Below are 23,840 nucleotides of genomic sequence, written 5' to 3'. Positions count from 1 at the left end.
GCCATTATGTTTTATCACCTAGTACCTACATCCAGTGCACATAGAAAGAATGTTCTTAAAACTTCTCTGCTTAACATATTCTGTATTCAGAGCTAGTAAATAATGTCTTTGTTTCATTTTTTAAATTTTTTTAATGTTTATTTATTTTTGAGAGACAGAGAGAGACAGAGTATGAGTGGGGGAGGGGCAGAGAGAGAGGGAGACACAGAATCCAAAGCAGGCTCCAGACTCTGAGCTGTCAGCACAGAGCCCAATGCAGGGCTTGAACCCCCAAGTCATGAGATCATGACCTAAATGAAGTCAGATGCTTAACCAACTGAGCCACCCAGGCGCCCCTCATTTTTGAATATTTTAGAAACCTTTTGAAATGCAGTCTACCTATTTTTGAAGACTGCACCCTATTCCAATACCTTGTCTCTGACTTCAGTGTTTCATCCAGCAGCACAACTTAGCACATTTAGATGGAATGAAGGTCACTGAGAATTTATACAGTTCTATAGCTCTTCAGATCCCCTGCTTAGTACAAAATTAATTAACAGCGTGAAGATATAATTTAATCTTATTCTGGTTTATTATTAGCTGAAAACTAGAAGAATATGAGGCACAGGCTTTATATGAAGCCTTAAAATCAATCCTGGATGTATATAATAAAATATATTATTACCAATTTTTAAGATTGGTAAGTAGTTTTTACAGTTTTTAAAAGATCTGCATGTAGTTTTATGATTTCCTAAGTTTGACCTTTTTATGAAATCTTTCATCACTTAACTCTATCCCTGCCTCACTTAGGTTAAATTGGGGCATGTATTTTTCAGATAACAGAAGCCACAAAACCTCATTATTTAAATGTCTAAAATAATTACCAGTTTAAATTTCTGAATAGATATCTTACCAACTCCTAATATTTACCTACTTTGTGTATTTTGCACTGGAGTACTATTAAAAGCATGCTTAAACATTAGTACAAAATATTTGTTAAACCTATTTAACCTTTTGTTCTGAAGCCAGATACAGGTCACTTACTTGCCAACCTGGGGTGCAGGGCTGCCCCAATTCCATAAATAGCAGGTAGAATATATTTCTATGCTAGAGGTAAAGGTGTGTATATGTGTGTGTTGTGAGTACATGTATATGTCTGATGTGAGTAGCTAAATGCATGTGTGTGTTTTCAGAAAAAAAAAAAAACTTGTTTTATTTCATTTGCTCTCTCCTTTAGTCTTTTAAAGTTAGAAGTTAATGAAGTTTTTTCTGTTAATAAAAATAATACATGTTTTATTTGAAATTTAGAAAATAAAAAAATACAAAGAATGAAATTAAACTCAACCACAATATTATTATTCAGAGAAAACTCAAATTTGGGGGTATTTCCTTTCAGTCTTCTTTCTATCTGCAAACTTTCTGGTGTTTTGTTAGACAAAATTAGACAATTATTCTGGATATACTGTTTGATATTCTGCTTTTTTAATATAATAATATATATTTACATATTATATCTTATTCTTTTCCACCATGCTACTAAATACTTTGTGTAATGTGAGTCATATTTTATATTCAATTTAACCATTCCATTATTTATGGGCATTATGTGGTTTCCAACTTCTTTTTTTTTAATTTTAGAGAAAGAGAGGGAGAGAGCTGGGGAGAGGAGCAAAGGGAGAGAGAAAGAGAGAGAATCATAAGCAGGCTCCAGGCTCAAGGCAGAGCCTGACTTGGGGCTCGATCCCACAACCCTGGAATCATGACCCGAATTGAAATCAACAGTCGCACGCTCAGTTGACCAAGTCACCCAGGTGCCCATGTGGTTTCCAACTTATTAAAATTAATGCTTCACTCTTGGGCATCAATCTTTCCACACATCAGTTGCCTTCTAGAAATGGAATACTAAAGCAGAAGACACTCCAGTTTGCATCTCTGGGCAATACCTCACTATTATTTGTATAGCTTCTTACTAAAAGTTTATAATGGCTGGAGTATGTTCCCATCGACTTTAAAAAGTGCTATATAAATTCACTTTTCATAATAGCCAGACAATTTTGGCTGTGTCTATGTACAATGCAGATTCTGAGTAAAAGTTAAAATAAATCCTCTGCCTTCTGCATTCTTGCTTTCTTCACATTCCACCAAACCTTTATTGGCCTTCTGGAGCTGCAACATGCAAAGATTTCTTCTCTTCCTTGCCCTGTGTGTCGCATGTGACAATGTTGATCCTGCAACCAACACCTTCCTTGAAAACTCCCAAAGACATACTCTCCTGGTGTTCTTCCTACCTCTGAATAGTCTCACGTTTCTTTGCTTGATCAACTTCCCTTGCCCTCTCTTTTATTAAAAAAATAATAATAATTACTTAACGTTTATTTATTTTTGAGAGAAAGAGACAGAGCGTGAGCAAGAGAGGAGCAGAGAGAACGGGAGACACAGAATCGGAAGCAGGCTCCAGGCTCTGAGCTGTCAGCATAGAGCCTGACACTGGGCTCAAACTCACGAGCGGTGGGATCATGACCTCATCTGAAGTCTGACCTTTAACCTCCTGAGCCACCCAGATGCCCCTCCTTGCCCTCTCTTTTAAGCTACACATTCCCTCCCGGGCTTTTCCAGCCACTCCTGCTGCCTCAGCTACCCCTTCTACAATGACTTTCAAATTTATGTTCCCAGAGAAAAATTATTTTTGAATTTCAGAATCACACTTGCAACTCATTAGGCATTTCCACTGGTGGCATCTCAAAGTCAGTATATGCAGAGCTGGACTGAACTCTGTTCCACTGTATTTCACCCAAGCCTCTAATGTCCCTGTAATGCTGTTATGATTGAATAATGTTCTAAATCCAAGTCTGCATCTTTGTGAACTATAAATGAATCTGGATGATTTCAGACACAATTTTCTTCCACTAATGGATTGAATCTTTTGTCAGATTCAGTTGACCTAAATTATGTATCAGTTCAGAGTTATTTGTAAATGTAAATTGGTCCTTACACAGATTATTATCTTAAAATGTTTAAGTGCTAACCTTGGAGAGGACCCTTAAAAAACAATCTAGTCTTTTCTCATTTCACGAATAAGACAATTGAGGCCCAAAGATGAAAACTGATTTTTTTCAAAATAATACAGCTACCTGATGGCAATCTCGCCCCAGACTAGATGTGTCCTGGCTTAGATAACATGATTTTTTCTTTAAACCCTGCCCCCCTCCATGGGCAGAATAACATTATTGAGATATTAAAATGTTCTCATTGATTGAGGAGGTTTTTGGAACCTAAGGGAAAATGGAAAGTGGAGATGGTGGTTAACAACTTAAAAAAATACATTTGTATGCTCATATTTTAGGCTTTAGAAATTGGAAATTTGTGATAATCAAGAGAAACATGGAACTGAAGTTCACATTAGTTGTATTTCTGTAAATAGGAGGTCTTCAAAAACAATTTAGGCGTAAAAGCCTGAAAACAATGTTTTCAATCTCAAATAGACTGTTCTCAAATATTTTGGAATTGCTTTTTTGGATAGCATACCTTTGATAGTTCCCAGGTGCCTGTAAGATTAAGTCTAAGCTCTCAACCACATACAAAACACCTTCCATCCACCCCTAATCCACTGTTGTGGTTTCATCTTCTGTTTACTCCTCTGGGAGCCCACTTCAGTCACATTAAGTGCTATGTCATTCCCCAGAATAACATTTCACACCCCACTAATGCTTGTCATGCTGTTTTCTTTATTTTAAATTCCCTTCCTTCCCATTCCCATCCCTCCTCCGTGATAACCAAACTCCAACTCATTCTGGATACTGTAGCTCCAGTGTCACCTATTACTTCCTCCTGTGAAGCCTCCAGAGTGTTCCACATGAAATGAATCCCTCCCTCCTGTGATCCCCAAGCACCCTGACCATTCCTGTCAACTTTATTAAAGACAGTTGCTGGACAGTCTCCCTAATGCCCATACACCTTGACCATAGGCTGTTGAAGCTCTTCAGGGAGGAACTGTTGGGTCTTCTTTGCCCTTACTCTAGCACCTGGGGAAAACTAACCCATAACCCTTCTCGAAGGACAGATTGTTCAAGGAATGCTGAAATGGGACCTTCTCTGAATATACAAAGTTTATTTCATCAATGCATAAAAGAGAGGCCTTCTTAGATACCACTTAGTTTAGTTCCAATAATTTTGTAGACTTGTGATAAATGTATTGTTCTCTCACAGTGCCTTAAAGTCACACTTGACGATGACTTATCCCCAGTTAATTTAAGATTTTATTACAAAATAGAAAATAATTTTAAAATCCCAATCTTAGGACCAAGACTTAGATTATAATTTTAAAATATGATATAATTTGCAGCCCAGTATAATGATAACAGTGTGTATCATGAGAGTGCCTAGTCTTACCTGGGATATTAGCTCCTTTCCCCCACTCATTTACATAAAGCCATGAATCAGGGTTTGCTGGATGTGTATAATTATATATAAAAGCCTCATACATATCTTAAGATCTATTTCTATTATAGGACGATTAAATGGCCATAATATATTTAAATTTATCCGTGTTCTAATTTATATGTCAGTAAAGCCCCACAGGAAAATACTAACTGAGACTAAGGCTATTTGTTGGTCCATATAAACCCAACACAAGAAAACACCCTCCAAGTGATTAGTTGGCACTTTAATCAGAAAATATATACTTATAAAAATGCTTACATTTATTTTTTTTCCTTTGAGCTATGATTTACAGTAAATCACAGTTGGTCCATCAGCCATTGTTAGTTACTATCCTACTCTCAAACTTTAGCTTTAACATATATACTGTCTTAGTGTTGGCACACAAAACCATTCCAAGTACCAAGAAAAGATGATCCTTACATTTGATCATTCCATGTTTTTTAACACTGGGAAATTCAAAGATAAAATTAAAAAAAGCTCAAGAACCAAGGTTTACCAGGTTGTCTTTTTAAAGTGAATTCAATTTATATGATATACAGTGTCATTTTAATGCATAATGCAATGTGCAATGCTATATGCTATTCCAGTTAAGTTCTGGAGAGTATCACTCAACCTTCCTTTGATTAGCTTTGGAAAGGTACTGTTACATAGGGCTTATTTCTTCATGCCCTGCCCCATATCCATTCTCACAATGAGTAAATGGCCAAAATCTCTGCTGAAATGCTTTCTATGTAACATGCTGTTTAATAACAAAAATGTATACTATTGAGAGATCATTTTTTCTGCATTATTTGTTCAATATCATGCATCTGTTTACTGCATGTTGTTGACCATCATCGTTAACATTTTTAATTATGCTAACAATAATGTTATTTATATTTATATCTGTAATTTCCTTCCCCAGTAAATACCAAAACTCAAATATGTTATATTCCCCTTGCATACTGAGTATTATTATCAAATAATACTGAGTATTTGATCAAATACTTCCTAATCATTAGCCCATGTCATCTTCTGTCCCACAGAATCTGCAATTTTCTTTATCCACTTTTACTCAGTTTATTCACTTTTCCTCATGCATTGATACCTTCCAATCCTATTCTTCTTTCCCTGACTTTGCATCCTGTCTGCTTCACAGAAGGGCAATTCATCCTTCCATTCTATCCATGCCTTTTTTACTTATTCTGGATTTATTTATGTAATTATTCAACAAGTGACTATTGAGCATCATCTATGTGCCAACAAGAGACAGGAATCAAATGGAAGTGTATACATAAGACTAAATTTTTTTAAAGCAAACATACTTAGAATCCACACTCTGGGGAATTAAAAAAGACAACAACAAATGCTATTATGGGAACACTGATGATGAAACTTAGTCCTTGCCTTCCACCATCATTTAATCAAGACGGGAAAGATATGTTGACAAATGTAAACACTGCCACGGAGAACCAAGACATTTATTCTGGTGGCTTTGCATTGCAGATTTTAAATTTTGTTTTTGTATCAATTTTACTATTGGTTTTAATATAGCAAGGTCCAGTTTTAATTTCACTTATTCTGTAAAGACTTCTCCAAATACTCTTTCTTATATTTCAATTCCTATTGCACTTATATCTACATCACACATTTTAATAATTTTGTGTTTTTAAATTGTGGAAGCAGCAGGCTGTGTGAACACAAAATGGAAGCACCACTGAGTTCTCTTGCGGTTCTTTTTGCTGTCTTGTGGATCTTGGACTCAGTTCATCAGCTTCCCCTCTGCATTTAATACATGTTCCATTAACTGGTAATTCTCCTTCCAGGATCCCAGTGCAACAGAGATAATAAATTTGTAAAACATACAAGAAAATTTAGTTCTTTCAATAGTAATGGTCCATACACTGGGGTCAGAGCAGGATGATGGAGCACATGCAAAAGAATTTTTTAAGAAATAAGTAGCTAAGTCTGTATGTCTTATTCATATACATGCTACTCTTTTTATTATAGCTTTCTGGCATATATTTTCTCACTTAACAGATATTAAAAATAAAACTTGTAACATGACATTAAGAAAGTGTTTGATCCTAAAAAAAAGAAAAAAGAAAAAAGAAAGTCATATGCACTGAAAGGTTGAGAACCACTCATGTTTAATAAAGGTCTTTATCCAAAAAGTAAATGGATTAGGCTTGATGGTTTTATCTTCTTCACTGACCTCCCTCTTAGTTCTTCAAAGTTAATTTACTTTGAGTTAATTGATCTTTTTCTGATGCTCCTGAAATACAGTGGGAAAGTACAGGCTTTGGAATCCAGTGGTCTTGGATTTAAATTACTGCTGTGTAAGTGAAGACAAGTTTCTTAACTTCTATGGGCCTTAGCTTCCTCATTTATAAAACAAGATTAACTTTTCCCACATTCTTTCAGGTATCTGTTTACTGGTTCAAAGGAAATTTTTTGAGTATTCTATGTACTAGAAATCATGCTGAATGCTAAGGTTATAACATCAAGAAGAAAAAAAAGAAAAACAAACAACAGGATCTCAGTTCTCATGGTGCCTGTAGTCTATTTGAGGATATGGACAGATGTAGACAAACTGTAGACAATACATTATGATAAGTATTATCGTTGAGAGGTACTATAAAACACATAAGGGGCACCTGGGTGGCTCAGTCGGTTAAGCTCTATCTCTTAATTTCAGCTCAGATCTTGATCTCACAATTGATCTATTGTGAGACAGAGCCATGCACCAGGCTCCACTCTGAGTATGGAGGCTGCTTAAGATGCTCTCTTTCCCTTTCCCTCTGCCCCCACTTGTGCGCGTGTGTGCACACACATATTTTCTCTCTCAAAAAAATAAAAATATAAGAAAGGTAAAAAATTATGAGAATTAAATAAGATAATGTATATATAGTGTGCCTAGCAGTTCCTGTCTTAGTAGATACTCAATAATATTATTGTTGATATTTTATCTTCATCCTTTACCCTCCTAGTTTCTAACTATAAAGTAAATCCATAGATGGTCTATACTAGTATTTTCCCATAGAAATACAACATGAGCTACATATATAATTTTAAACTTTTTAGTAGCCACATTAGAAAAAGTAGAGGGGTGCCCAGGTGGCTCAGTCAGTTAAGCATCCAACTCTTGATTTTGGCTCAGGTCATGATCTCATGGTTCGCAAGTTTGAGCCCTGCATTGAGCTCTGTGCCCTGCTTGGGATTTTCTCCCTCCTCTCTCTTTCTCCCTACCCTACTCGCACTCTCTCTCTCTCTCTCTCTCTCTCTCTCAAAATAAATAAATAAACTTTTTAAAAATTAAAAAAAAAGAAGTAGGAAGAAACATGAAATCAATTTTAATATATTTGATTTAACTTAATACATCTAAAATATTATATCAACATGTAATCAACATAAAGATTTTTTAATAATTTTACTATATATATATGTATACATATATATATATATATATTAGTGTCCTTAAAAAAAAATATATATATATATATTAGTGTCCTCAAAATTCCATGATTATATTTTACTTATAGCACATCTCAATTTGAACTAGCTACACTTCAGATACTCAATAGCCACATGTGACTAATGGCTACCAAATTGGATGACACAAGTCTATACTTTCTAATTGACCAGGATTAAGCCTCTTGAGAGGCAGTGCACTGTAGGTAGTAAGCATATAATAGGATTTTAATTAGTAAACCCAGTATCATTTCCACCCTTCCTCCCTCTCTCCTTTCCTCAGGCACTAGGTATCAAAGATAAATTAGAAGCTGTGGATCTTGCCCTCAATTCCAGTCCCCAACTCCCAATATAGTGAAGGAGAAAAAAGCAGAGTAGATACTTACAGTATAGTATAATTGCTGTAAAGGAGATTAAATGTGTATGGAATTAGATGGTAAGGACAGAGGAAAGAGTCACCTGGAGATGTTTGCAATGGTCTGCACCAAGCACTTAAAGCACAAAAGTCAGACTATCCAGGTCATATCAGGTTCCCTGCTTCCGTAAAGAATATGCGTCCTAGCTCATTTCTGGCAAAAGTGCAAGGTTCCCAGCAGGGGCCTCTCTGATCACACTAGTGATGTGTGACATACTGGAGGAAAACCGGCTCCCAAACTGCTGTCATTAGACATAAAAACACAAATGCACCTCAATAAAACACACAGCTGCACTTCATTTTATTTCCTATCTGGTCCAGTCAGTTGGGGTGGACTTGTCCCATATTTTTTGTCAGTATGCAAATCTTTTTTCAAAGGATGGTTAGATGCTATAGCTCAATTTTCTTGCCAACCCAAACCTACTTATTGTTAGTGACTTGACTGTCTACTCAACTACTATGGAAAGCTTATGGAAAATCTACTTCATCCCCATAGAGCCTGTCAGCCTCATGTTGTGACCCAAAGACATGAGAGGAATTTTCTAGCATTGTAAAGTTCATATAAGAAAACTCTTAAAGACTCTTTTGGGATGCCTCAGTTGGTTCGGCGTCCGACTCTTGGTTTCAGATCAGGTTATGATCTCACAGTTTCATGAGTTCTCGGGCTCTGTGGTGGTGGTGTGGAGCCTGCTTGGGATTCTTTCTCCCTCTCTCTCTGCCCCTCCCCCACTCATGCTATCTCCATCTCTCTAAAAAATAAATAAACTTTTTAAAAAAGTTAAAAAAAGAAAACCCTTAAAGACTCTACTCATTTTCTAAATCACTTAGACTTAAAGAGGTATAAATGCCTTTCAACAAAAGCTGACTTACTATCCATTCGATCTTTTTCAAAGTTTGTGTACCTATGGCAAATCAGATAAATAAAAGTAAAAATGTCCACCAAACCCCTATTTTCACTCTAGCACACTGTCCTTTGACAGATGCCTTTACTTAACTGAACTCAGTGTGTGGAGTATCATGTGATGCTAATTTGGCCTTAAGGAGGTGAAAAGCTAGATGTCTTCTCCAGATCCTTTTTTCTCAAGAGCACAGAATTCCTACCTGCAATGAGCGTATAGAATATTTATTTCCAAATAAATTTGCACCATTGTTTTGCCTTAATGGCTGCTTCTTAAAGTATATTTGTAAAAGCAATGTATAAAATATTGCTAGATCTGAATGTTTAAGAAGTCATCATTGCATCTTCTGAAGAGGATTTAATGGACTTTTTTTCTGTGCTCTATGCTGATAATTTACAACGTAATAAGGAAACACTTAGAAAACTCCTGTAGCAGGTATAATTTTACCTAGTGGTAATGAATATTATGACATAGTCATGAATGTAGGAAGCTATGTAGTATTATGTGTAAATGGGCATTGAATACCCTTTTACTCTTAAAGTTTATGTTAGAGCTCGTAGTTTTCTCCTTACCATAGCTACAATAAATTCATAACAGTACAAAATGTGTGTCATGAGAGAAAATGGTTCTTCTGAGAGAAAGAAAGCATGAATATATCATAATAGCTTAGTATAAAATTTTGTTTATATAATGTAGGAAATGAAAGAAATGTTAATTGTTATAATACAAACACATAAAATCTATAAGAATGGTTAATATCAAGTTTCCTGAGGAAAATGACATTCTATCTTTCCTCTTCATGGGAAACTCATAAATCACTATGTATTAGCCAGCAGTGACAGTTTAAAATCATATTTTTTCCAACAAAAAGTGTTTTGCTTTATTATATTTTACTAGTCCAGAAAGAAAAATATGGAATTAATATATGCCCATGTTTTAAAAGAAAAATGTGAGTTCTGTGTTTGTATTTACAGTTTATAAACATTTGAAATCAAACTTACATATCAACTGTCCATGAATCAAGATTGAAAATATCTAGCTGCTAGTTATGAAAGTTAAAGTTAAATCCTGTTTTCTCTTTGGAGGAAGTTCCTACCATCTATGTTAGAATAGAGCTGGAGGTAAGAGAAATCCAGAGGCTGGGTCATGAACTCTTCTGTTCATAAATGAGAATTAAAATGTATTTATGAAAACTCTCATTTTTTTTCTTGTTAATTAATATACTATTACACTCTATTTCCAGGTTCATATAACCAGCTATCAACCAAAATTATTTAAACTTACATAATTTTTCAAAGTTTTACATATAGCAAGCTAATAATTAGACAAATACTTTTTATCTATGACCCTCTGACTAACGGTGATTCTAAATTTCAGTGTCATGAAATTATTCACCAATTCCCAATATCTCTGTGTATTACAGTATTTTACTTAACAAAAAATTGCAAGTATTTTCCAGGCACATTGTGTAGATATTATCTTAAAATAAGGCTAATTGGGGCAACTGGGTGGTCAGTCAGTTATGCTTCTGACTCTTGATTTCAGCTCAGGTCATGATCTCATGGTTCATGGTGTTGAGCCTCATATCAGGCTCTGAGCTGACAGTGTGGAGCCTGCTTGGGATTCTCTCTCTCCCTCTCTCTCTGCCCCTCCTCCATTCATGCTTACATGCTCTCTCTCTCTCTCTCTCTCTCTCAAAATAAATAAGTAAACATTTTTTTAAAAATAAGTCTTATTATCTTTTATAGACAATCGTCTACATATTGTTTTTAAGTAAACTTTTGGAAGTCAAATATGCAAATGAAAAAAGTCCATTTGCAAGGCTAATTAACAATTGTTAAGAATTTTTTAATGTGTAAAAATATGGGTTTATGAAGTGTTATGCTTAATTATTTCAAAAGCATATTAAGATGATTGTTTTTAAACAAGAATATTTTGTTTTAAAAAAGCTAAAATAGTATTATGTTTAAGATAAACTCTAACAAGTAATGTTGAAATATTTTCTACCATTGTTATGCTTCCTTAATATTGCATAACTGTGTTTGACACATTTAGTATACAATTTGAAAAAGCAGCTAAATTCCTGTAGTTTTAAATGAGAATTACTTTGTGTATTTTGAAATAGTCTTGGGTAAGTTCTGAATAGGAGTTCAGTATAAAACAAAAAGAGCTTACTTTATTTCATAGAGAAACTGATCAAGATATAGTACACTACCATCCACATCTTAGGCTTATGAACTATGTATTCAGTTTCATATATTTTAAGATTGTATTTAAGTGAGGGGCGCCTGGGTGGCTCAGTTGGTTAAGCATCTGACTTCAGCTCAGGCCATGATCTCACGGTCCACGGGTTTGAGCCCCATGTCAGGCTCTGTGCTAACAACTCAGAGCCTGGAGCCTGCTTCAGATTCTGTGTCTCTGTCTTTCTCTGCCCCTCCCCTGCTCATTCTCTCTCTCTCTCTCTCTCTCTCTCTCTCTCTCTCTCTCTCTCTCTCTCTCCCCATCTCAAAAATAAATAAACATTAAAAAAAAGATTATACTTAATTGACTGATGTTGTCCCTATTGAAATAACTATCAGAACCGAAAACAATTTTCTTTCAGAATAGAATTATTTTGGATTTTGCCTCAGAAACTATCTACTGTAACTTTTGGCACTGAAAGTAGTATAATTAATAAGTAATACTTTTTAACTTAAAGTGAAACCGAGCCTATATAAGTTATAAGGTGAATCTCTGAAAGAAAAAAATGCTTTTTCCTCTACCCATCTAGGTTTATTGACTGGGGCCTTGCAAATTAGACTGGCAAAAGATTAACAAAAGAGAAACTAACAGATGTTTATTAATAGGTGCATCCTGCATTTATGTGGAGTACTCACTGATGAGGAATTCTAAGGAGTGGTTAGAACTTGAATTTATATACCATTTTAGCAAAGAACAATAATTTTGCAGAGAAGTGACAAGACCAAGGACAAGACTTAAAAAGTTTCTAGGATTTTAAGCAAACTATGGGAAGGCAAATATATGGGGAAACAAATGGTAGATAAGGGCTAGTTTTAGCAAGGTTTCTTGTATAGAATCCTCTGGTTTCTGGGCTGATAAAAGGCCCGGAGTTGTCTGAAGTTATTAACTTGTGTGGTACCTGGTAAAGAGGGGAGAGTCCATATACAAATATATGTCTTGCCTCAGGAAAATGGGTGGACACAGAGCAGAGAGCTTTTCTTGTATCTGCCTCTTCTTAATTGTCATCAGCTCACAATAATCCTTCAGACCAAGTGGCGTATTTTGGATGGCCTATCCTGCTACCTTTACATCTATATTCCACTTCTGCAAACTGAAGAAAGTTGTGGAAATTATTTTAAATTTTAGGGAAAAAATCCTGTTTCTGGACAGCATGACCTCAGTGGTCAAAAACTTCCCAATTCTTTGCAGTTACCAAGTGAGGAAAGGAATCGTTTACATGTTAAGTTGATCTTTGAAAAATATATCATAACAAAAGAATCAAATTAAACAATAATAAAGTCACATCAAATTTGATTAAGTAATACATTACTTACATAATTATATAATGTATTAAACTCTACTATGATATTTTTAAAACTTCCTTTTAATGATATTTTCCCATCTATTATCTATTTATATATAAATCACAATATATTCGTATGTACATATCACATTTATATAAGTATATATAGATATATAAGTATTTGAAAATTTTTTAATGTTCATTTATTTTTTTTTTTTTAATTTTTTTTTTTTCTTCAACGTTTATTTTTTTTATTTTTTGGGACAGAGAGAGACAGAGCATGAACGGGGGAAGGACAGAGAGAGGGAGACACAGAATTGGAAACAGGCTCCAGGCTCTGAGCCATCAGCCCAGAGCCTGACGCGGGGCTCGAACTCACGGACCGTGAGATCGTGACCTGGCTGAAGTCGGACGCTTAACCGACTGCGCCACCCAGGCGCCCCAATGTTCATTTATTTTTGAGAGAGAAAGAGAGAGAGAGGAAGAGAGAGAGAGAGAGTGGGGGAGGGGCAGAGAGAGGAGACATAGAATCTGAAGCAGGCTCCAGGCTCTATGCTGTCAGCACAGAGCCCAATGCAGGACTCAAACTCAAGAACCATGAGATTATAACCTGAGCCAAATTCAGATGCTTAACCAACTGAGCTACCCAGGCACCCCTATTTATATAAGTATTTGAACAGTAAACTTATTTATCTGCTTAAACATTAATAATTCATGCAGTTACTAATATATATTTATAATTACTAAATAATTGGTTACTTAAATTGTGAGATTAATTGATTGGCTTACAATTGTAATTTTTTATTTATTTATCTGGCCTTAGCTATACACATTAAAAGTCTAGGATAACACCCACCACTACTGAAATGTGAGCTTTGCAACATGAAATATATACTATAATTGCAAACTTTGTAACACGATAGGGAATAAAACATTGTATAGCATGATATTAGTTGAAGATTCCGAACACATAAAGGAAAAAACTAGTCTTACACACACACACACACACACACACACACACACACACACACCATACCACACAACTACATGTAAAGCACTGTGCTAGACTTCTCAAAGGAATGTGCACTAGTGGTAGAGACAGGTAGGTAATAAAATTAATATAATAGAATCTTCATTATAAAACATGTCATGAGAGCAGAGGCAATATTTCTATCAAATATGGGAGGATTGGAGTCAGAATAAAGGTAGAGAAGAAAGGAACATTTGCAGTACAAGAGATGAACAGGACTCAAGATAAGGGAAGAAGCAGAAAACAGCAGTTTTTTACACCTTCTATCTAGAAAGGAGGGATGGAGAAAATCTGTTATAACTACTTATCCCCTTTTACCCCCCTACTATGTGTTATACTTACCCCAGTCCTGTGCTATAGGTATTATTGCTCCCATTTTTATAGATGAGGAAGTAGTTTTGCATCTTAAATTCTATAAAATCTAAAATAAACTATCTGTTTTTGTCATTGATTTATTTTGTAATAAATTTTACCCCTTGAAAGAAGTAGGAGGAAGTGTAAGTACGTGGACAATATCTTCCTCAAGTTAAAAGTGAAGCAAGACATCTACAAGGATAAAAATAAGAGATTAAAACAGAAAGCATAGAAGAAGTTACATAAAAAAAGACTATCTAGGGGTGCCTGCTGGCTCAGTCGGTAGAGCACAGGACTCTTGATCTCAGGGTTGTGAGTTGGAGCCCCACGTTGGATGTAGAGATTACTTAAAAATAAAATCTTTAAAATAATATAAGAGGAAAGACTATCTAAAAAGACAACACTAAAATATATGGGCAAAAGACACAGCAGTTAATTCAACAACAATAAAAAAAGAATTTAAATATAATAAACATGAAAAATATTTAACTGAGCTGTTATCAAAGAAATGCAAAGTAAAACACTGAGACATTTCACTTTAGGTTTGCAAGGAGTTGAAAGACTGCAATCTTCAGTACCTCTGAGTATGCCAAGGTTGCAGATGTATACTGAGGATTCCCAAGTGCTTGGGGATCAATCTATTCTTTCTTTTTTATTTTCCCCCATACTACAGATCTATCCTAAAATGTAGTGATTTCATTGTTGTTGTCCTTGTTGTTGTTGTTGCTTGTAGTTTCTAAAGCATTTTGTTACTATTCCTTGAGGGGATTAAAAGCACACTAAGGCTTCACAATACAAAGGCTCCTGAGAATTAGACAGGATGTTGTTTTTTAAGTGAATAAAAATGAAAAACCACTCTGGATGAAGGCTGACTTAGGAATTGCTATGTAAGAATTTATAGCTATAAGATAAATATACAGAAAAAAGAAGTCTGCTTTTCTTAGTCACAATGCTCTGGTTTACATTTGCCTATGACAATAAAAAAGAAAATGCCCCCAGAAAGGAATGGCTCAAGTCATGTTAAGCAATAGGACATCAAGCAGAATGATGAACATATTATTTGGGAGTATAGGGGAAATAACATCCATCAGTTTAAATCTTGTTTCTCTAAACCACAGAAATGACCTGAAGACTATTTAAACATGAATTCCCAATAATTTTAGTTCTATTACCATGAAATATTTCTCCCAATCGTGTGTGGATGATGATGTCATGTGCCATTCCAACCTAAAAATAGCATGATCAGTCCATATCTCATTAAAAGACTAAATTTACCTCAAACTAAGGCTACTCGTCATCAAATATTGCCAACAGAATGTTGGCACAGTCTGAATGATTTAATTAAACCACTCCAGCAACCTAATTGTCTCTACAATGTTCTTTCTTTTATTAAGAAATTGTGTGAGTAAAAACACAAGATCTGATTATACATTTGGGTTTGTCTTTTTTTTTTTTCATTTTACTCCACTCCTTTTCACTGCCCTAATAACAACTGATTAAAACATCAGACCTGCACGCTAAATAACTAATTTTAGTTCAATAAAGACTTGACAACATTTTATAATCAATTTTATGAGAGATCATTCGAGCTGAATTTAGTTAAACTGACTGAAGTAAGTAGATAATGAAGTATTTATCTTTGCTGGAAGAGAAACCCAGGTAGAGAAGCTTTCAGCTGCTGCTGAGAAATTCTAACTAGGAAGCCGCCAGTCACAACGGACCATTATGTTTCTAATTACCCTTATTAACAGAAGAAAAAGGAGCAGAAGATTTTCTCTGGAGAATCTGCTGTTTCCAAATAAACTAGATGATATTGGTCAATACATTCTATTTTACAGTTAGGTTTTGTCATCAGAAGAACAATGGTAAGTCAGAAAACTGAGCAAACCAAATGCAGTCATGCATTTCTTTATGAACAAAATGTAAATGTTACATTCTTTTGTACTTACAGGAGAAAAGCCAGCAAACCCAATGTGTTCCTTAGATGACTTTTTTGTGTATTGTTTGGGGGGGGGGGGTTGTTTGTTTATCCTTAAGAATTCTGGTTCTTAAACAACTACTTATCTGATGAACAATAATCAAACTTTCTACATGTATTTGGGTTTTGTCCATTGTAAAGACTGGCTTTCCTCCCATCATAAACTAGTAGCTACATTGATGTGAGCTATGCTTCCTCCTAGAATATCAACACTTCGCATTCTAGTTGAAATCCTGCTGTTATGTTTAAAGATATTCTCATGCATTTCACATCAGATATCAGTAAGATTTCTGCACTTGGCAGAGAAATCAACCTTGAGCATTTTGTGTGTGCGATATTAGGTTAAAATGTCTTAATATTTCTTTGTGTGCCTGTGTGTGTGTGTGTGTCTGTGTGTGTGTTGTGTTTTCAGGGGGAAGAGTGGGAGAGTACTTTTTCATTGAATTATTCCTTGGTATTATTCAATTATCTAAATTTTCATATCTTAGACTGTGATTATTTTTGCTCTTCAGGGTCTGTCTCCTTCACTGCCTCTGTCATGAATATCCATTTCAGTTACATTGATTCTAAATCTCATATTTAAAAGAAAAATATTTTACTGATTTAATAGTAACTGAAAAGTATTGCCTGATATCAAGAGGGTAAACAATTTACGGAGATGAGAAAATGGACCAGTCCAATGTCAAAAAAAATATTTGCACTGGACAGAGTTAACAGTTAAATAGGCAAGGAAAACTTTATTTAAGACTATTACAATAGGGGAGGAGATGGAACTCAACTTACCTGGAAAAAAAAAAAGATTTTTAAATGCTGGGGTAGGCTCATGGAAAATCTTTGGAGGACTGTGGGGCTGGGGGAAGGAGAAGTTTGGCCAAAATGATTAAGCCATTCACTTATGCCTGCTAATTGGCAGTTATCTAATTAGGGTCCTATCCTCCTACAGAGACTGGGAAATAGAGGTGGTATCTTTTTGGTGATTACATTTGGAAGGGATGTCTCCCAAGTTCTAGAGAAAGACATTTCTGGGTCATGGAAGATTTACATCTCAGAGGCAGAGAAAGAATTTACAGCTGCAACTTTCTAAAGCAAATACTCTAAGAAATGGGAAGCCAGAGGCCCATAGTCAGGAAGAAAACTGTCTAAAGTTAAATCAAGCTGAGGAGAATGTTAAGGCCATTTTGGTCACCATGATATTACAAAAGGTACAGATAATCAAACAGGAGAAAGAAAACTAATAGTTAGGAAGGGATTTTCTGGAAGAGCAATGTTGTGAGGCACAGTTAATATCAAGAGTAAAATCAGGTTCAGGTGTGCAACTTTAATAAGCAGCCTCCAGACCCAGACATGAAATCAGCAGTAACACCATCAAGTCATTTCAGTGTTCTCTTAGTAAGTTGGTCAACTGAGTCAACACTGTTGTTTCAATCTTATTTTTGATCATGATTGCTTGATTTGATGTGACATTCCTTTGAAGAATCGTGTATCTGATTACAGCATGTAGATAGCCAATTTCTATTCTTGGCTCTTTCTCAAACATCATACTCATGCACACACACACTTCTGCTTCATGGAGGATTTATATCTTTCTTTCTCCTCCCCCTTTCTGATATGTAGTTAAAGCCTAAATTCTGTAGACAGTGTTTAATTTTATTATGCTCTCCAACATTGTTACTAAAGATGAATATAATAACCCCAATCCTCTTTAAATTAGAATTAAAGAAGACATTACAATTTAATATGTTGGAAATTTATTTCAAAACTTACCTGAAACTGGATAGAGCCCCTTCCTGCTGTGGAGATAGAAAGAACACCATTGTCAGTCTTTAAGTGGAAGTGAAGTCATCTGATAGATAATACTGGAATCCCTGTCTTATTTTTTATAACCTTGGAAGTTAGTAAATGTTCAAAAAAAAATGTTAGTCTTATTCCAGTGTCTGAGTCCTAACCAAGGTTTCTGTGAGTTTTTGGAGAATTATATTCTTAAGATCATGTTTTAGCTCTGAGTTCCTGCCCACCATTCTCTTGTTCTCACATTGCACCTTCTATGGCTGTTCTCTCCAGACCAACCGAAATGTGGAGCTCAATGCTGCTTGCTTGATCTTCTTAGAAATGTGTCGCATAGGGGCGCCTGGGTGGCTCAGTCGGTTAAGCGTCCGACTTCAGCTCAGGTCACAGTCTCGCGGTCCGTGAGTTCGAGCCCCGCGTCGGGCTCTGGGCTGATGGCTCAGAGCCTGGAGCCTGCTTCCGATTCTGTGTCTCCCTCTCTCTCTGCCCCTCCCCCGTTCATGCTCTGTCTCTCTCTGTCTCAAAAATAAATAAAACGTTAAAAAAAAAATTTAAAAAAAAAAGAAATGTGTCGCATAACACATTACCAGGTGAGCAGAATTTACTGATGGTTTGAGCAAATGCATGTGTATGTGTGTATGTGTGTGTGTGTGTGTGTGTGTGTGTGAAGAAATTTAAAATTTTTTGGTTGCACAGCTGTGCAGTGGTTTCTGAAGCTTGAGTGTCATTGCCATGGTGTAAGTGGCTCCTGTACTCTGCGCACCTGCTGATGCCACACAGGTGATTACCTGCAGTGGTGCTATGATGGGGCTGTGTGGGTGACAGTGACCCAGGATGGCATCAACTCTACAGCAGCCCACCAAGGCTATTGCCATGGCACCCAGACTGACCATATCTACTTTGACAACTCTCCAGACTACCTTGTCTTGGGCAAGGTTGTAGGTTCCCTAGACACTGCAGGCCATGTCTGCAGCAAAGCATCTAAAGGGGACAGATGGTTGTGAAATCATGTCTGTGGCCGAGAGTATGACACAACTCAAGTCACCTGCCGTACTTGGTGTGAGTGCACATTCCACTGGTGCCATGTGGTGCAGTACAAGGAGTGCAGACACCCTGTGGACATCCATACTTGTGAGGCCCTCATGAAGGCAGAGTGGCTGGACCACACTTGAACACATAAATATCTCACTCACCCCTCTGCTCCAAACCTCCTAATTTGGGGTGCTTGGGTGGCTCAGTAGGTTAGCCATCCAACTCTTCATTTGGGTTCAGGTCATGATCTCATGGTTCATGGGATCTAGCCCAACGTCGGGCTCTGCACTGACAGCACTAAGCCTGCTTGGGATTCTCTCTCCCTCTCTCTCTGGCCCTTCCCCACACTCACTCACTGTCTCTCAAAATAAATAAATTAATTTAAAAAAAAACCTCAAAAGCACAAGATCTTTGCATGCACACCTTCCATAAAGGAAGGGTAAACCTCAACTCTGGGCTGCTACAGCTTCTATTTAAGGACTAGGAGAGTAATTCAGAAGGACTCGGCTGTCCTGTTTGGTTCCTGGGAAGGAATTGACAGGGGTTGTAAGAAACTGAACTGAAGGAAAGTAGAAGAGTCAGGAGTCTTCAGAATGATATAAGTTGCACTAAAGCACATGGTCAAAGCTCACTTTTCCTTTCCTTTGGAAATTTTTTTTTTTACTTTTTACAACTACTTTGGCTACTTCGACATCAGTATGTTTTCATAGGTTCAATTATCTTCCGCTTCTTCTTTCCCTTCCTTAAATTTCTCTTCATTCCTCATGCAGAACGATTTAGTTTTCCCTTCTTTTTTCATGATTTTCTTTAAAAAGATAAAACTCACAGGGCCTTACTTTTTATAACCAAACAAAATTATTCAGGTATTTTCCTATATATAAACATTCTCATGGAAAAGGAATCTGTTGCCAGCTATTAAAATAATGATTTCCATCTCTCTGGATCGTTTTATATCCGAGGGTTATCATGTTCTGAGATGTCATGCTCAACATGCTCCAGGGTCACATCAAATTAATTGTACCCAAAAGCTGAATTCCTAGCTAGGAAGCTAAGTGAAATATGTATCATTTATTTAGGCTATCCCTTTGCTCGATACTGAGCTAATCAAGAAACATAATTAATAGAGCCCTCTCTCTTAGGGCCAAGAACAAAGATTTAACCCCCTGTTCTTTTCTGGATTCCATAAGCCATAATCCTATCTGACATTACATCAACCTTTGTACTTCAACATACTTTCATAATATTTTACATTTCTCACATTCATCCGTTTGTTCACTTATTCAATAAGAGACCATTTGCTTTATATCAAGATACTGTGGAGCTCAAGTGGAGTGTAGATCAAGTAAACCAGAAAATAAACAGTAAAATTTCATATGGTAAAAAATGCTAATAAAATAAAGCAGGATATTGGGTAGAGTGAAGGGAAGGTGGTAGCTATTTTAGATAGTACAGTTAGTTCCTCTGTAAGCATGTGATATTTGAGGAGACATGACTGATGAAGAGTTAATTATGAAAGTATCTAAGGAAGAATATTCTGGGTAAAGGAAAGGACAACGGTAAAAGTCCTAAAGTAGAATTTGGCTTCATACATCCAGAGAAAATCGAGGGAAAATAACAACAGCAACAACAAAATAAACCAAAACCACCAATGTGGCTGGTGTACAGAGAACAAAAAGGAAAGCACTAAGACATGAAATCAGAGAGTTTGGCAGGAATGAAAGGCCTTGTAGGCTCTGGCGTGGAGTTTGGATTTTTTGCTAAATCACATTGGAATATTTTTTTTAATAATGGAGTTTGATTTTATTGGACTTGTTCTTTTCTTAATCACTTTGCTGTGTGGAGATTATATTTTATATTGATTATTTTTAAATTCAAGGAATCATTTTAAAACTATTGGTATATCTATCCAAATTGTCCTGTAGTCTATTTTATTCATTCATGTTTCTTGAGTACCTACTATGGTCCTGGCATTGGACTAGACCTGGAAATTCAACAATGATCAGGAGGTGGTTCCAGCACCCAAAAACACACACCCTCATAGAAAAAGGTTTTGCTATGTTTTCCATAGACAATTATTATTGTCCATGTTCTATGCATTCTTATTAAAATCAACAGGACTTTCCATGAACTTTTTTTCTGGATCTTGGATAATATCTATTTTTAGCCCCATACTATGTTTCTATATCCATTTTATGCAGAAAAAAAATGTTTAAGAATATAATTGCCAGAGAACAAATACTGCATAATGCCACTTCCATGTGTAATCTAAAACAAAACAAAGCAAAACCAGCTCATAGATGCAGAGAACAGATTGGTCGTTGCCAGAGTCAGAGTGGGAGGTGGGAAAAATGGCTGAAGGAGTTAAAAGGTACAAAGTTCCGGTTATAAAATAAATAAGTGATGAGGATATAATGTACAGCACGGCGACCACAGTTAATAATATTGTTTTGCATATTTGAAAACTGTTGAGAAAATAGATCTTAAAAGTTCCTTCACAAGAAAAAAATGTCACTACATACAGTGATGGATATTAACTGGACTTATGCTGATCATTTCATGCTATATACAAATATCGAATCATTATGTTGTACATCTGAAATAATATAATGCCAATTATACCTCAGTTTAAAAAAAAAAACCTCCAGTTAAAAAAAAGAGAATGTATTTGCATTTGAATCATGTTCCTAGCATTTTTTTTTTCAATTTCATGATGTCTTCCAAGTTCTTCTTAGCAGGAAAACTTCATTCATGGTAAAAAATTGAAAAATAATAGCACCTGTGTAGAACTCTTTCTCTTTAGAGTGGTATTCCAAGTTAATTTGAGCTTGAAAATATATTAAGTAACTAGGAAAATACCTGTAACACTAGATCACAGTTTCTGTAACACTAGATCATAGTTACTGTGTTGGGTCATTTCTATCCCCTCTCCTCTTGAACTGCAAAAGTGCAGAGGGTGCAAATTGCCCCACAGACTGACAATCGAATGCCTGATTATTTGTGGATGTTTTTGACCTTGAAGAGCTGGGTGATGAAGATGAGGGAATACTTTGAGCAGAACATTGGGAAAGAAACCAAAAGCTGAAGGCAATACCAGTTTCCTGTTAAGATTCAATCTCAGGAAGCATGGAGCTGGGGCTTTCTGTGCACTTTTGACTGTTTGCCTTGACTTCCCTCTTCCTTCTCTTTTCAGTGGACTTTAAAATTTTAAGGATTTTTCTTCGTCTATTTATCTCATAATCTCTTATTCTATTTTATCTGTATTCCACCTCCCATTTTCTTTCCTGTTTTTCCCACAACACAAGAGATATTTGCATTAAACAAGAGTTACTAAAGGACCCTGTCTGTGAAAATCTATTTTGAAGTTGGAGGAAAAGGCAAGACAGCTTTCTGAACTTTCTTTCCCCTTGGGGTAAGAATGTTGTTAATAAATTATTCTCCTCTTTCAAAAGAACTAGCATTTTGACTATTGAACATTTTGGAAACAATTGTATATTGTGTCTTACAGATCAAGCTTTATTGTAGACTAAGTGCTATTTAATGAATATACCTTAGACCTTCTCTCACTTTATAAAAAGAACTGTTTATTGATTATAAAATTAACTAAAGTGTGGTTATAGAAATCTTTCAGATTTCATAAGGAATATGTGCTCTTTTCATTCCTACAACAAAAGGACTTACTTTGGGCAAAGCCTAGATACTAGAAATTCAAAGCTCATTGAGATATAAGGATACAAAAATCAATGAACTATGTGGTCCCCATAGTCCCCACTATCTAATGGTGGAGAAAGATGATAAAATCAACTATTATATTACAAATGAGAAGAGCTATAACATTTGAACCAAGGTTATGAAGTATAGCCATGACTATGTTGCTAAGAATGATGGTCAGGGGACACTTCTAAGAAGGGTAACACTTAGCTAAGTCATAGAAGACAGAATTTAGCTGGGAAAGGGAAGTAAGAAGCAGAGGAAACAACATATGCAAAAGCCAAGAATCAAGGGACTGTGGTAGAGTCTGAGCATGAAGAAAAGTCTGAGCACAAAATGTTAATGTGAGAAAGGAGATACACTTGCAAAGATGTGATAGTGACAGATCGTGACAGACCTAGTGTGCCATTCTCACTTGCAAGCACATAGAAAAGGACCAAGGGATTTCTAGAAGGGAAAATGAATGAGTGAATCTGCATTTGTTGAATATTTACTCTGGTGGTAGGAAATAGGGTGGATTGGAAGGGACAAGGTAGAGGCAAAGGGAAAAATTAGGAAACAATTTCAAAATTCTGGATAAGAAATGAGATTTTAGCAACAATCATAGGAATGGAGAGGAGAGGAATTATGTGAGAGATGATTAAGGAGTGGAGTAAAGGAGTTCTTAAATAATCAGAAGGAGGAAGAAATTCATGGTGGCTATCATTCTGGTTTGGACATCTGGCAGCTGCAATGCTGATAACTAGGACAGAACAAGTTAATGGAAGACCTGTTGGGGGTAAAGACTGTGATTCAGTTTCAGCCATGTTTATTTAGGCAACAAGACTGGATACAAGACTAAAAAGACTGGATACAAGACTAAAAAGTCCATGAAAACAATTAGATGGTTCTCATAAGCATATACAGAGTCAGAAAAGTATACTGACTCATGAAAGCTTCACTCTTTCATTCTATAGAAAGACATTTTATTTTAAAAATTCATTTCTGTTTACCACTACTCCCCCAGTTTGCTCTATCTTCTGAAGAAATATCACACTTACAGACATTATATCTGCATGTTCCGCAAACACTTTATTATGAATCCGTTAGGGTATATACTTGCAAATATTTTGTTTCACTCTGTTTTACCCCTTAGGCAATGTCATGCACATATTCCAGCAAACAGTGTAGTGAAGCAAGAACAGAATAGCAATGTGTTGCTAGTTACCAGATCTGTAGATTCTTCCTCGTCAGTGTCTCTCACTGGT

The 23,840-nt window shown here is 35.8% G+C and overlaps 1 protein-coding gene and 1 pseudogene across 6 annotated transcripts in view; both read left to right on the top strand.

Annotated features, from left to right (window-relative positions):
* Positions 1-19,025, top strand: part of LOC132673551 (protein Wnt-2b-like) — a 35,886-nt pseudogene extending 16,861 nt beyond the window's left edge.
* The window catches only part of MAGI2 (membrane associated guanylate kinase, WW and PDZ domain containing 2), a 1,340,829-nt gene that overhangs the window by 963,717 nt on the left and 353,272 nt on the right, over positions 1-23,840 (top strand). The window lies entirely within an intron of this gene.

This window comes from Panthera onca, chromosome A2 (genome assembly GCF_046562875.1).
Source record: "Panthera onca isolate mPanOnc1 chromosome A2, mPanOnc1 haplotype 2, whole genome shotgun sequence".
Classification (NCBI taxonomy): domain Eukaryota; kingdom Metazoa; phylum Chordata; class Mammalia; order Carnivora; family Felidae; genus Panthera; species Panthera onca.
This window is presented reverse-complemented; position numbering and strand designations above follow the sequence as displayed.